At 43.1% G+C, this 16140-nt stretch overlaps 1 protein-coding gene across 6 annotated transcripts in view; it reads right to left on the bottom strand.

Moving 5' to 3' along the window:
* RNF44 (ring finger protein 44) overlaps window positions 1-16140 on the bottom strand; it is an 84791-nt gene that overhangs the window by 57511 nt on the left and 11140 nt on the right. For 3 of the 6 annotated variants that reach the window (XR_002300334.3, XM_072989967.2, XM_072989962.2), the window contains exon 1: window positions 34-173. The exons of 1 other annotated variant lie outside the window; for it this stretch is intronic. The gene's annotated coding sequence lies outside the window, so the exon portion shown is untranslated. Of the gene's footprint in view, window positions 1-33; window positions 174-10097; window positions 10145-16140 lie in introns of those variants that run through there. 2 more of the 6 variants (XM_072989965.2, XM_072989964.2) reach the window with 2 other exon arrangements.

The raw sequence follows: 16140 nt of genomic DNA, 5'->3' as shown, positions 1-16140 counted from the left end.
TCCTCAACCCACCCTCACCCCACCCCGCCTTACCTTCCTGCTTCTCCGGGTGCAACGGCAACCTAAAAAAAAAAAAATCCCTCCCCTTTTGTTGCCGTTCGCGGGCGCCTCCGCTGGGCCCGATGCCCGCGCGCCCCCACCCCCCAGCTGCCGCGGCTATTTCCGGTTGCTTCTTTGTTTTCGTCTTGGTTCCCGGAGAGCTGCACCCTCCCCCCGGGTTTCCAGCAGAGCCGGGCAAGGTAAAAAAAGGGGGAGGTTGCCCGTGGCCCTAGGTCTCTGGCCCTTTAAGAACCGCCCGCGCCGCCGGGGTATAACAAACGGCGCATTTTATTCACAACATTCGCAGCTGAGAGCGAGCGAAAGCGCGCGCGCGCGCGCCCGTCCAGGGCAAGCAGATAGGGGGGGAAGGGCTGCCGCGCGAGCCCAAGCGGTGACACGTGATCAGGCGCGGCGCTACCGCTGCTGCTGCTGCTGCTTCCAGCCACGGCCGTCTTGCGCAGTCGCGGCTGCTCCGGCGAGAGGAAGCCGCACGCGGCAAGAGCGACGGGGCCATACTATTAGGAGCGGATATCAGGGTGGGAAGGAGTCTTAGCAACTGCAGCGGGGCCGCGAAAGCGGGCTGTAGCCTGGAATTTGTAAGACTAGGATAAGGTGCTCCAACAGAAAAAGAGACACGCCGACAAAATATCCCGTCTTAACTTTATTCCCCTCCTCTCAATATTCCTTCCCTTCACCACATGGTTTCGAACAGGCTTTAAAACCCCATTAAATAATCATGTGCCATCAAGTCAACTCTTATGGTGACCCTTCTCAAAGTTTTCTAGGTAAGCAGTACTCAGAAGTGGTTTAGCATTTCTTTTTTTCTGGGGGCGCCCTGTGACTCTAGGTTGCACACAGCTGCACAGGCTGACTCCCCTCCTGGGATGGATGGCAGGGAATCAAATTCCCAACCTTTGGCGCTGCAGCCTGGAACCCAACTCACTGAGGTATGAGTGCAAAAGAACTGTCAGCATTGCCTGCCATTCCACCGCTGTTTTCCAGAGGAGAAGGTGATTTGCTTTGCAAGCTCACTTGCACAGACCTTTTCCTCTAACCTATTAGTCAGTGGATGTGTTCACTTTCTGCCTCTGTGGGGAAAAGGGTGGGGAACATGTGCCTCTCCAGATGTTAGACTGCAACACACATAATCTGCAACTTTAGAATGATGCATCAGGTAAAGTGAACTCTGGACTAAATAAGTGTATTCCAAGATGAATTTGTTAGACTTTAAGGCACGTCTTCTCAGCATTAGACCCTCCAGATATTTTGGACTTTGCTCCCTAGAATCCTGGGCTACTGGCCATGCTGGCTGAGGCTTCTGGGAAATTTCAGAATCCAAAATATCTACAGAATCAAAGGTTTGAGAACCACTGCTCTAAGGTGCCACAATACTCTTGTTTTCACAACAGGTAGAGTAATTCTGCTCCTCCCCTGGAAGTTCTTTTAAAAATCAAGTCAGTGAACAGTTGCACTAAAATAAGCAAATTCAGATTTTGGGAACTGCTAGGACAAAGTCTGCTGCTGTGTTATTGCCAATAGCAATGCCAGTGTGTAAGCCTTTAGTGTGTCCACACTGTGTGGTGGTCACTTTACTGCAAAAAAGATAACTATAAAGAGCAGTGAAGATGATGAAGAAATGAAAGCAGTTCCCCATGCCCAGACTAAAACTGGGCTCTGGGGATGAGGAAATGACCAAGATGAGACTAGGAAGAAGGGTTACAATTATATTTAGAGTTTATTAAGGAGGCATGTCTCCTTCAAAACTACACTCCAAGGTCACCCCATTAGGTTGCAATATTATGCAATGGCGATTACTGGTTAGATGGTTTGTAAAGGAAAGCAGATTCATTTTGTGCGAATGCGATCTGAATCTATCTAGCAGTCACTATTTAGGTATGATAATTGAAGCCCCATGCACAGAGTTAGTATAGCTCTGTATATGAAACACTGGAGACAGACCTCAAGGGAAGGTATGCTGCTCACAAGCTTTGTTTTTAGGAACAGAATGGGATGTTGATAAATTAAGACTTTTAACACACCAACTCCATTTATAATGGTTGTTGTGGGTTTTTCAGGCTCTTTGGCCGTGTTCTGAAGTTTGTTCTTCCTAACGTTTTGCCAGTCTCTGTGGCCGGCATCTTCAGAGGACAGCACTCTGTGCTCTAGTGTAGTTGGCTTGGGAGTGGAGTATTTATGGCTGTGAGATAGGCTTTTGTCCTTTTCAGGCGATGGGTGATTAGTGTGTCTTGTTGTGGGCGTATTGTTGTGATAAGAAGGAGAGATTATTTGTCACTGTGGTTGATGGGTGTCATTAGCTGGTCTTTTGTGTGTAGTGATCCCTGGTCCTTGTGGCTGGGTAGAGTTTGTTGACCTTTTGCATGCTGTATTTTTGAGAGCTGGGAGCCACGTTTTGTTGAGTTTCAAACTTTCCTCTTTTTTGTTGAAGTTCTGCTGCTGCTTGTGGATTTCAATGGCTTCCCTGTGCAGTCTGACGTAATGATTGCTGATGTTGTCCAGTATTTCAGTATTTTGAAATAGAATTTCATGTCCAGTTTGTTTTAGGGCATGTTCAGCTACTGCAGATTTTTCTGGTTGTTTTAGTCTGCAGTGTCTCTCATGTTCTTTGATTCTGGTGTGGATGCTTCATTTTGTGGTTCCAATATATACCTGGCCACAACTGCAAGGTATCCGGTATACTCCTGCAGTGGTGAGGGGGTCCCTTCTGTCCTTTGCTGACCGTAACATTTGTTGTATTTTTGTGGTGGGCTTGAATACTGTTTGTAGGTTGTGTTTTTTCAAAAGTTTCCCCATGCAGTCCATGGCCCCTTTGATGTGTCGCAGTAATACTTTATTTGTGGGTGGCTGTTTTTCTTGTTCAGTTTGGTGCTGTTTTCTTGGTTTGATGGCTCTTGTGATTTCATTTTTGGAGTAGCCATTTGCCTGTAGGGCCCAATTCAGATGGTTGAGTTCAGTGTTTCGATTATGCCTCTTTTTTGCTGTGGGTGGTGGTTGGAGTTTTTGTGTAGGTACCGGTCTGTGTGGGTGGGTTTTCTGTAGACCTTGTGTCCCAGTCGGAGGTCAGTTTTGCGTAAGACCATGACATCTAAGAACAGGAGTTGGCCCTCTATGTCTTTTTCCATGGTGAATTGTATATTTGGCTGGATGCTGTTGAGATGGTTGATAAATTCTTCCAATTTTTTTTTTCACCGTGGCTCCAAATTGCAAAGGTGCCATCCACATATCAGAACCAGACTGTGGGTGTGAGGGGTGCCGAAGCCAGGGCAAGTTTCTGTAGACACAAGGTCTACAGAAAACCCACCCACACAGACCGGTACCTGCACAAAAACTCCAACCACCACTCACAGCAAAAAAGAAGCATAATCAAAACACTGGTAGACATGGGAAAAGGCCTGGTCTGTAACTGCTCTGGAACTCCCTCCCACAGGAAGCCAGACTGGCACCATCTTTGCTGTCCTTTCACAAGCAGGTGAAGACTTTTCTCATAAGGCAGGCTTTCCCTTAGTGACTGACAGAGTGAGAGTTGTTGTTTTTGTTTTAATGGATCATTGCACCTTACTGTTTTGAATTCTTTTTAGTGTGGTATTTGTTTGATCCTTTGGAGTATTTGTATACTTACTATTTTTAACTTTAAATATTGTCTTTTAATGAGGTAAGCTGCCTTGGGTCGTTTTAAACCTGCCTAAAGTAGTGGTTTTGCCACTAGATGGATGAGGTAAAATTTTAAATAAACAAATAGATACAGGAGAAAGGAGGGGTAAGATATTTTATATAAATAGATAAAAATAAATAAGAGTTATACTCTGTGTCATTCATCGATGCTTACATATTGCTAGAGCTACAAAACTGGCACATCTAAGAACAGAACACAATCAGAAAGTTATATGTGGTTTGCCAACATAGCATCAGATCACTTTAAACATAGACAAAATCAAATGACTTTACAAGAGCCTAATTGAATTAATTTCATATCTAAAGGCTAAGCCTAACCGTGTTTGTTGTGGGTTTTTCGGGCTGTTTGGCTGTGTTCTGGAGGTTTTTCTTCGTAGTGTTTCGCCAGTCTCTGTGGCTGGCATCTTCGGAGGACAGGAGCTAGAACTCTGTCTGTGTTCTAGTTTAGTGTGTGTGGGACAGTTGAGTATTTGTAGCTGTGTTTACTCAGAAGTCCACAGTAAGCTGCATAAAACTGCAGCCCTTGTTTCTGAAAAGAGGAATATATTTTTAAATAGTTCAATCAAATCCCTACAGCTGACTCACATTATGTACAAAGAAATGTTTGCTTTATATACACTTGTATGTATAACATTTGTTGTACTGAACATCAGAAACAGAAAGGGAAGGTGCATATCTGTTCACATGTTATGAATATGCACTAAGAAACAACAGCCAGTCAGAGCTTCTCAGCAGATCTTTTCATGTCCCTAAGCCATTCGGACATCTTTCACACTATGAACCATTTTTTCCATATGAGCCTACCCGGCAGTTAAGATCTAGCCAGGGGCCCCTTTTGAAAGAGCCATCCCTCAAGGAGGTAAGAGGGACGGCTTGTAGACAAAGGGTCTTTTCGGCAGCTGCCCCCAGACTATGGAATGCCCTCCCGACTGAGATTCGTCTGGTGCCGACGTTGATGACATTTCGGCACCAGGTCAAAACCTTCCTGTTCCAGAAGGCTTTTAATTGAAATAACATCAACTGTGGGTCCTGATGACAATTTTTAGAGTATCTTTTTAATTGTATTTTAATCATTTTATCTTTTATTGTATTTTAATTGAATTTTAATTCTTTTAAACTGCCCAGAGACCTTTGGGTAGAGTGGGCAGCATATAAGTTAAATAAATAAATAAATAATAAATAAAGTGGCTTCTATCCTTGTTGGGATGTTCAGTTTAGCCTCTGTGGCAATGACTTTGGAAGTAACTTCCTTAATCAATATCCTACATTTGATGGGTTTTCTGTCATTATGATGCAACTATGTAAGTTTTCTTACAAGGAGTCTCACTGACTTCTGCTTCATCTAGATTATGTAACAGTGTTTTTAAATTGATTTACAAACTTCCATAGTCATACCACTCACACTTGCAAATACACGGCTAGTATCCACAGTATTGTTTTATAAGTGTATCCATGACACCATAGCACAGGTACTCATAAACAACTCTTCACCATGTATCTGTAAAGCACTGTAGATGTGCATCTAAAAAAAATTAGTGTAAATATATTGCATTATGTTTTCCAGTACATGTATTACACATGTTATTCCTAGACACCGAATCTAACAGACACTCTACGTACCATAATGCTGAAGTTGATCTAAGGTTAAGATGCTTGAGTTCTACACAAACATTATTTATCACAAGCTAAAGCTATTTGCATTTTTATCTTAAATACAGTGGTGCCTCGCTTTACGATCGCTCCGTTTAACGATGAAACCACATTACGATGAACTTTTTGCAATTGCTTTTGTGATTGCTTTACGATGTTTCCTATGGGGGAATTTCACTTTGCGATGATTGGTTCCCTGCTTCGGGAACCGATTCTTCACAAAACAATGATTTTCAGACAGCTGATCGGCGGTTTCAAAATGGCCGCCTGGTAAACAAAATGCCCCCCGCTCTTTTCTGGGACAGATTCCTTGCACAGGCAGCGAAAATGGCTGCCCTATGGAGGATCTTCGCTGGACTGTGAGTTTCCAGCCCATCGGAATGCATTAAATGGGTTTTAATGTGTTTCTGTGGGCTTTTTAATTTTGCTTTATGACGTTTTCGTTCTACAGCGATTTCGCTGGAACGAATTAACGTCGTAATGTGAGGCACCACTGTATTCACTGAGACTGTACACCAAGGAAATGTGCCATGGACTGAAACTGCACTACGTCCTACTTCTTTATCAGCGGTCAATATTGTGTCTTCACTTCAATTTGTGAATCTTTTGATTTAAAAAAATTCTGCAATGATGGCTCTTAAGATCATTATATATTCAAATGCAAGAGTTGTATTACATTAATCATGTAAATTACTGTGATGAATTACCAATTAGTTAAGAACTAAGTGCTTTTATTTCTTGTCATGCAACTGGTGAGTGGCAAGAAATGTGAACCTCAACTTCTTAACTAAACAGCAGTTTGCTGCTGCGATTTGTGCCATATGACTCATACATAGGTGGGTATAAGTAACAGGACTCTGGCCAATGGAATGTTGTGCCAGTCACTGAGATGAAGAACAATAAAGCAAGTACACTCTTCCATGTATAGTCAGGTGAGAACCCTGAGGCTAATATCTAGGTTTTGGAACAAGCAAAGATGCTAAAATAGGAACAGTAAATATTATTAGTTGCTCAGAGGAGAAATGCTTTCAAAATAAGGACATCTTAATAATAAAGGGATTTATATTAAAGTAGTTACAACTGTGACATCAGTTTTATACTACACATAGCTTTATGTTTGTTGGGATAGGTAACTGTGTGTTATTTCTCTTCTCTTTACCAACCCTGAAAAAAAATTCTGTACAAGATACTGTGAAAAAGCACTCAGAATGGAGAGGATCCACTAGCTATAGTTTGTTGTGAATGGCAGCTGTCAACAACAAACCAGACATGACATTAAGTGCAGGCCATCTTGATTTTTCTTTAAATAGAGTAAGGAGGGTCTAGTCAAGACTGGGACTGTAACAAAGGGAGAGGCTTTAATACACACATCGAACATACTGTGAACCCAGATCCTCACACCTACTATTAGCCTTGGGTGGGAGTAGCATGGGTCAGTAGCAACCTTTGGGATGATTACACAGAGAGGAGTATTGACACTTCCTCCTTGCCTGACTGGACTAATAAACACAATTTTAAAAAGGAACGAAAATCAGACACATTAAACTGTTACACATATCTAAGGCCATATCTAGCTTAGCTCTCAACATGTTCAGCCAGCAGTGGAGCATTCAGATACGCTGCTCATGGGCCTGTCTGCAGTGCTTTCAAGAAGTTTCTAGCAGGATCACATCTTCTTATGAAAAGAGGTTGAGGGAAAAGCAACCTCACAACAGAGGTCACAGTGTGGTTCAGAATATCTGTAATTGCCCCCCTCCCAATTCATTTCCTCAAAGCTAAATATTCATATTGGTGTTCTGCAAGTGGAGTTCTTCGTGTTCTTCAGAATCATCAGAGGAACAAGGATAATCTAGCGCAGAAGGAAATAAGGGAGTGGGTGAAGAGAAAGTTTGTGGATAGGGCCATACTTGCTATCAGCTAAAATGATGAACCTCAGCTCAAGCATACAATTTGAAGGCAACAATAAAGTGCAAGAAATTGTCAATTACATTGAGATTTTGCTACCATGAAGCATGTCTGCCTCAGACACCAAAACGTTTTGGTTTGTCTCCAGCCTGAGGTAATTCTGAACTAAGCACCAGCACTCCTGAATCTAGTATGATCAACCAAACAAATATTTGCCAGACAGACACACAGGGAGGAGAGGCTGTGCAAGGGGACAAAGCGGAGCAATTTAGACTTGCCTGCACTGGTTTCCTCAGCTGCCTAGGAGCCAGCAACTGCACCCAATCTCTTGCATGTGCAGAGTAAGTCTAAGCCTACATTGTCAGCATCAAAGGGTCCCAGCGCTGCTTGACTATTATTGTTCATCTCTCTGGGCCCTCACATGACGGACACGAAACCTTTGGCCCTCCAAACTCTTGGGCCTTCAACAATCCTGACAATATCCTGCCACTGGTCGTGCAGGGTGGCACGGATGGGAGTCATAGAGCAAAAGATCTGGAGGGACAAAGTCCCCTCACACATAAGATAAATTGAGCACTCACATGAATTCACTTTCATATGATCAAACTTGGTGTTGAGGTGTTTTGGCAACCAAGAAATTCTTGTTTTATTCTTAAAGTAAACACTTTTCAACTGGAAGGAAACAAAAACCAAACCAAAGAAAGCTGGGTCTAGCGCTACAAAAATCTGCCTGGAATGCATCACACAAAGGACCATTCCAGCACGCACACAAATGGATGTCATCCTGACATGGAGCCCTCACTCTGCTTGTACCATGAATAGTACAGACCAGGCCATTTCACCATCTTAAAAAATAAACAGTCTGAACTGTGGTGGAAATGAAACTTTTAAACACAATTTCACGTTCGTTACTCCTGCTGTTTGCACTGAAAACAGATGGAATCTCCAGGTGACATGCTGTCATCCTAAAAGTGTCTTGAAATTAGTAAGGTTTTGTCTCCCTCTCTGACTGTTTTTAGCAGATCAAGAATATGGATGTAAGTCTCCCACAAAATAATAATAATGATTTAAAAATATGATTCATCCTTTGCTGCATTTCTCATGGGCTCAGAAGGTAAGATCTGTGAGTTATGAAGTGGAGCAATTAGACAAATTCACTTTAAAAAAAGCCTCTTGTCTCCTAAACAAGTGAAAATGCAAGATATTTTTTTGTCTTTTCTTTTAAATGGGTGAAATCATTGTATTGCATTTAGGCACAATTTCTCTACACCTGAGGAAGACAGAAGAGATTGAGAAATAGATGTCTGACAGCCAGCCACTTCATGGTGGTGTCACTGGAGCAATCAAACACACATAAACACCACATAAATGCCTTGTAATCTGAAAGCTCCCTAAGGAGGAGACAACAATTGCTGCTACCTAAGAATTTGTGTAGCTTCCACCACCACCACCACCAACACCAAGGATTCCAAAGGGTTCATCTTATCTGAGGTTAGAATGATAATACAGTGGTGCCTCGCATAGCGAGGTTAATCCGGAACGGTGAAGCGATTTCTATTGGAACGCATTAAACAAATAGGCCAAATACAGTGGTGCCAAATACGTTCAGCTGAAGCATCGCTGAACGGGGCAGCGATTTCTATTGGAACGCATTAAACAAATAGGCCAAATACAGTGGTGCCTCGCATAGCGAAGTTAATCCGTTCCGGATTAACCTTCGCTATGCTGAAGCATCGCTGAATGGGGCAGCGATTTCTATTGGAACGCATTAAACATCGTTTAATGCGTTCCAAATAGGCCAAATACTCACCGTTCAGCGAAGCTTCAGGATGGCCGGCAGCCATTTTCGCGCCCTCGCCTCGCTTAACGAGGGCGCGAAAACGCTGCGCGCGGCCATTTTAGGCCATTTCCCGGCTTCCGGCGGCCATTTTGGCCGCCGAACAGCTGATCGGCGGGGGTCGTTTTGCGAAGATCGGTAAGCGAAACGCTTGCCGGTCTTCGCAAAGCGAATTTTTCCCTATGGGAACAACGTTGTGCGATCGCATTAGCGATCCGAAAAAACGGATCGCTATGCGATTTAATCATTATACGGTGCACTCGTTAAGCGAGGCACCACTGTACTCGCCGTTCAGCGAAGCTTCAGGATGGCCGGCAGCCATTTTCGCGCCCTCGCCTCGCTTAACGAGGGCGCGAAAACGCTGCGCGCGGCCATTTTAGGCCATTTCCCGGCTTCCGGCGGCCATTTTGGCCGCCGAACAGCTGATCGGCGGGGGTCGTTTTGCGAAGATCGGTAAGCGAAACGCTTGCCGGTCTTCGCAAAGCGAATTTTTCCCTGTGGGAACAACGTTGTGCGATCGCATTAGCGATCCGAAAAAACGGATTGCTATGCGATTTAATCATTATACGGTGCGCTCGTTAAGCGAGGCACCACTGTACTCACCGTTCAGCGAAGCTTCAGGATGGCCGGCAGCCATTTTCGCGCCCTCGCCTCGCTTAACGAGGGCGCGAAAACGCTGCGCGCGGCCATTTTAGGCCATTTCCCGGCTTCCGGCAGCCATTTTGGCCGCCGAACAGCTGATCGGCGGGGGTCGTTTTGCGAAGATCGGTAAGCGAAACGCTTGCCGGTCTTCGCAAAGCGAATTTTTCCCTATGGGAACAACGTTGTGCGATCGCATTAGCGATCCGAAAAAACGGATCGCTATGCGATTTAATCGTTATACGGTGCGCTCGTTAAGCGAGGCACCATTGTACAGTACTGTATAGAGGGCTGGGCTGTGACTTGTATGATGCAGATTCTAGTCCATGAAACTCACCGTGGCCCTTAGGTTGTGGCTCTTTCAGTCTCACCTACTTCACAGGGTGTTGTCAGGATAACATCAGGGGAGGAGAAGAGCTATTCTAGCTGCCTGCATCCAGTGCAGTAAATGTGGGATATAAATGTAACAAGTGAACAAAGAAATCTCGTTAATCTTGGTAGGACTGTGGTAGACAAGTTCTGAGAGCCCGGTGTGTTACTGGGGGGGGGGCTCCTTTGATCTGCCATCTGCTAAACCAACTCCCCTAAAATGAAATAAGTAAGAACACAAGTTCATTTTCAGTTTCATAAAAACAGGTGAAGGGCAAAAGAAGGCTCTGTACTGTACTGTATTGGAGATGAAAATGGCTGCCCCTTAAGGTTTCTGGGAGCAGCATTTCTCCTTTGCTTAAACCTTTTAATTTTAATTTTAATTTTACTTATTTTGAAAGATGGGCAGTTTGGGTGTGGTTTAGGAATGTGGTCTGTGGGCCATGCAGCTCCCACCTCTGCTGCAGGAGCTCCAAAAGATAGGGCAGTACTACTGCCTCACCTCGCTGTGCTTATTTCCTGCACAACGAGGTGAGGCAGGGAGATATAGAAACCATAAGCTTCTGGTTACAATGTACAATGACTTCTTGAGAATTCTACTCTGAGATCTTTCATGTGGCTTCTGGTAGAAAATGGATATTTCCACTTTTTTGATGCCAGACTCTCGACTTTTTACATGCAGAACAAGAAACAACAGACTAGTCCCTACCCCTTGTTCAGCTCTTTTTCAGAATCCTTTGTAATACTGGTCAGCCAATATTAGAGACAGCAATACAAGAGCACACCACTTTATACATGTGAATATCACTGGGTATCCCAAAACTCATACAGGGATATTATTACTTCTTACATAATCATTCTGCCTAAGCCACTAGGAAAAGGTAGGCTACAAAGCAAGATAACAAATACAGAAATGATATGGCCCAGTTTACAACAATTACAGCCCGACTTAATCAAGACTATCACCTGGCCATTACGAAAGCAAAAGAGCCACAGTAAAAGATGGCTTGATTCCATATGAACTATGGAATTAACCCACTTAGCAATTAATATTTTTCAATGCAAATATTATTCCAAAAGGACAGAACTTTAAAGAAAAACACTCCCCTACTAATAGTCACTTTAGAAAGCTATTAACGGCAATAACTTTTAAATCAACACTTGATTTCTGGCAAAGACTATTCCACATTCATCTGGTTTATTTACAGTTCCAAACAGGAAGGAACCATTCTGTCACTCACCTTTCTAAATCTCAAACAGGCACGAGCATGATGTGATTTATCTCTCACTTCTTTCAATCAAACATTAACAAGATCCAGGCTACAAGTATTGGTATCAACATCCACAGCACAACGGCAACAAACATTCACAACCAACACTGCTATATAAAATAAATTACTTTTTTCAAGCATTTTAAACCTTTTCTGTAGGTCAAACTAGACAAAATATCAACTCGCACGTAGAAGTGAAACTTTTCTAAGTGGCAAAATATGTGTGCTTCTCCTAGCTATCCTTTTCTAACCTCTGCACCTTGCAAATTACTGTAGCTTACTTTGTGATTGACTAGAGCAGTGGTCCCCAACCTTGGGTCCCCAGATGTTCCTGGAGTAAAACTCCCAGAAGCCTTCACCACTAGCTGTGTCAGCCAGGATTTTGAGGAGGTGTAGTTCAAGTACTGTATATCTGGGGGCTGGGGATTGGGAACCACTGATCTAGAGGTAAATACTGTACAGACTTAGGGTTTAACTATACATTGCAATACTCCAGTTTCTGTGTCGAGTTTAGCACACTTAAAATTGAATTAAAAATCTTTAACTACCTGACATACAGCTAAGTGCACTTTTTTCAGCTGGGAAAACATCCATGTGGAGGATTCTTTCTTTTAAATCAATACTGGTCTCAATTTTTTTTTTTTTACTCATTTGTCATGTGTGATCACCTGTACCAGAGTATAAAAAAATATGTGGGGATCCACAAGGTTTGCTGAGTTTTGACTGCCAAGTACAACTGATCTTTTTCCCCTTTCTGTTTCTATTTTAGTGCTACATCAGTCTAGCACTATGTAACTTCAAAACTTATACAGTATATAAAAATATTTAGAAATGTGACTTAGACCAGAGATGACAATTTTTAAGAGGACATTGCAAATGGCTGCTTGTGGGCCGTGCTGCAGGCTACTGATGCTGACTTTGCTGAACAAAAGCCACTGACTCCAGTGTCAGCTGTCTCAAGACAGGAAAGCTTGACTTCAAGAAAGGCATAAGGTATGGCTAATGTGAAGAATTGTTCTTTGTATAGAGTAAAAACTGGAGAAAATGGGAGCCAGAGCACCTAAGTGCCAATACACCACAAAGTTTAAAACTAAACATTGTTCTGAGGACACACACACACTCCGACAAAAACCATGTGATGCTAAATCATTTCCTAAAAACCCAAACCAGCTCCCAATTTAATTCAATAATGTAGACACACCCTGAGTTTGCAAGTCTGACTGCTGAGTTCAATCCTAAAACTAGGAGGTCTTCATCCACTACGAAATTGTAATTAGGAAACATGCCTGATCTCCACCATCTGAGAGATCTCATGGGTAAGGACTGCATTACAGACAAAATTCTTAGCAAATCCCCCAAGCCTAACATCAGGAATTAGGTGACCCACCACAAGGAACAAGACCTTCCTTCTTTCTACCCACTACTGTTTACAGCACGCATCTACTTACAAGAGGCTCGTGATGCAAATGGTGGCAGCCTGGATTGACCCCACCCCCTCCAAAAAATCATCTTCATGTACACTTACTTAATGCTCTGCAAAGCAAGTACTGTACATCCATCTCTCATCTCTGTTTCCTTGGTAGCTAGTAACAGAGGTTACTTAGTTCTAAATTTTCCAGAACAGAGCCTCCTTAAGAGACCATCTGCTGCCACAGACGTGTGCTGCTTCCCATGACCCAGATATAAGGCCAGTTCATCAGAAGGATTAAATTGGGTGGGTTCCTTCAATATTTCTTAAGGACTCTCCCATCTAATTTGCTTTGCTTTAGGCCTCTGGGTTCAGAGAAGAAATTTTCTACCCCATCTCTCCACATTACTACCACCTTAGCAAAGAGCAGAAATTGTGACACCATCCTCTGCTCATCTGAACATGTTTCATACAAGCGAACACTACTTCAATATGTTTTACTGCTTATACACTGTGGCCTGAATCCAAATGACAATTTCAGCCAGAGTGAACCCATTGAATCAATATGATTTACATGCCAATTCACCATTCAGCAACAAATTCAGTAAGTCTATTCAAAACTATTAAGCAGATTCACTCCTTAGTAAATTCAGATTATAGCAGGAATTAGAAGAGAGAAACCCCTCAGGTTGTCATTCAGAAGAGTAACTACATTTTGCAAACTGGAGCAAGTTCAATGGGCAATGAGCATGATCAGGGCACTGGAAATCAAGCCCTATGAGGAAAGTAATAGGCATGTTTAGCCTTGAGAACAGAAGACTGAGGGGTGATATGATAGCACTTTTCAAATATTAGAAAAACTGTCATACAGAGGAGGGGCAGGATCTGTTCTGGAGCATCCCAGAGTGTAGGACAAACAATAATGGGCTCAAGTTACAAGAAGCCAGATTTTGGTTGAATATCATAAAAAACTTCCTAACTTTTAGAACAGTACAGCTATGGAATCAATTACTTTGAGAGGTGGCAAGCGCTCCAACACTGGAGGCGTTCAAGAGAAATTTAGACAACCACCTGGCAGATATCCTTTGATTTGTATTCCTGTACTGAGCAGAGGGTTGGACTCAATGGCCTACAGGCCCCTTCCAATGTCATGATTCTATGATTCTACTCAATGTAGATGGTCTTCAATAAGCAGAGGGTGTGTTCTGAAAGGAATACATAAAGGATATTGGAAGTAGGACGCATATATACCACACAGGCACAAAACAAGACCAAAAAAAAATGGTGCAGAGTACACAAATTCCTGACAAATTCAGCTCAAACATGCACGTGCATTTGCACACGGGCACATACAAAAGACAAATCCATGTTCCTGGGCTAGACAGTTGCAGGGCAAAAACTTAGGAAACACTTAAATAAGACTTGGTTACACTTAGAAACAGGGCTTCTGTGCTTGCCTGTAACAGCTATGATTGGGAAAAAAATCAGACTAAAGCTAACACCACATAAAGTTCATCTACCCCATTTGTATTACTCATGCAGGTTGTTGGGTCTAGCTTTTCTTTCTCTGGAAAGAAACTGGGTTGCACTGAGGAATTTCTGAGTTCTTCAAAACAACAACAAAAAAGAAACAAAGTGTGCAAACAGTCTTAAGATTTAAACATAAAATGGCCAAGAAAGTGTAAATGTTTATCCTGGAACATTGTAGTTCAGTGGGTCTTACAGTGCCTAGTTTAGGGTCATGGCAATGCCAGCTAGTCCTTATTCCAGCAAAGCTATGGGATGTGTTGGAATTGCTGAGGAAATCGGCAAACTGGAGTTTGTGAGTCAGAGCCCAAGGCCACTGGAGAGCATTTGCTGAAGCCCTTTGGCAAACACACTGCTCACAGCAGTCTAGCATATCCAGCAAGGAGCATCCAGGGTCCCCAGTCCCTTTAGCCTTCCTGCGCTCATCACTCTGTCATTCTTCTAACAGGTTCATAAAACGGGGTTAATTAAAACTGTCTTCCACTCATACCAAGAAATCCATAGCTTTTCCCTTCCTCCCCACCGTCACTCTATCTTCTTTGCAAGACTCTGGGCTTTACTGCTCAATCAATTCCTTGCAATCAGTCAAGGATCCAACACTGACAACAGAAACCCACAATACACGCAGCACAACGCGTCAGCATTCCCCCCCCCCAATCAGGAGCCACAGATATTTTAAGCATTTTCCTCCATACCTGCTTCTTATTTGCTATTACACACGGTCTGTAAATGGGAGCCATAAACCATGTCATTTAGAAGCAGCTGCTGAAGGGAACGCCACTTCTACCACCATTTTACAAGCCAGATTTAGTGCCCAATGAAAGAAGAGACTGTGCCATTTATGTGGTTTGGTTTAAATCAGACTCCAGCACTGAAGGGAGAAAAACCAAAGCAATATGACATAATACTACCTCCAGTGTTTTGGGACTTCCTTTGGCTGGAGCAGGCTGTACTGTGCCAAGGTAACTTCTTCATGTTATAACCACTTGGGCCAGAGAACAGAAACAAGGATCTGCAAACATACCCCATACTTGAGTAACAGGCAAGATCAAGAAACTGCAATACTCTTTGCTCTAAGTGCTATGTTCAAATAATGTGAAAGGGGTTTCTAGTTCTCATGCTAGCTCCTCAGTCTATCAAGATCTGCTTTGGAAGTCCTCCTTCAAGTGCCCACACAGCCTAAGACTGCACTGGATATGACATTTTTCATATCTTTAGCCCTGGTCTGGTAGTTTTTAATGAGAAGTAGTTGATAGGGAGGCTGAGCTGGAACAGAAACAAGTAGTTGGGAGCTTTCCCCCCTTGCTGCAATTCCAGAGGGAATCACCTCCACATACACAGACCTATGAGCAAAATGAAGGAATGGGACCTTTCATTCCCAGGGAATAACAAGTCTGAAGGAAATCAGTTCTAATTGTGTCTGCCCCAGGGGCAAAAAGTTAAGGCTATCCTCATAATCCCAACCCGGCTCATTTCCCCACTTTCCAGTATTTATATATATATATAGGGGACAGAGTCTCCTTTTATTGAGTCTGCCTGAGTATATATCCTTGAGATAAAATGGGCCCAAGCCTTTCGGGGTTTTATATACACACATCTATATGTGTGTATATAAAACCCTGAAAGGCTTGGGCCCAAGTTCTCTCAAGGACAGAGTCTCCTTTTATGAGTCTGCTTGAGTGTTAAGATTATCAAGGGAGGCCTTCCTCTCCATCCCATCACCGTCACAAAATGTGTTTAGTGGAGACACAGGAGGAGGGCCTTCTCTGTTGCTGCTCCCATACTTTAGAACTCCCTCCCACAGG

Source organism: Pogona vitticeps, chromosome 2, assembly GCF_051106095.1.
Source record: "Pogona vitticeps strain Pit_001003342236 chromosome 2, PviZW2.1, whole genome shotgun sequence".
Lineage (NCBI taxonomy): Eukaryota > Metazoa > Chordata > Lepidosauria > Squamata > Agamidae > Pogona > Pogona vitticeps.
The sequence above is the reverse complement of the archived record's forward strand: the minus strand, read 5'-3'. Positions and strand labels throughout refer to the sequence as shown.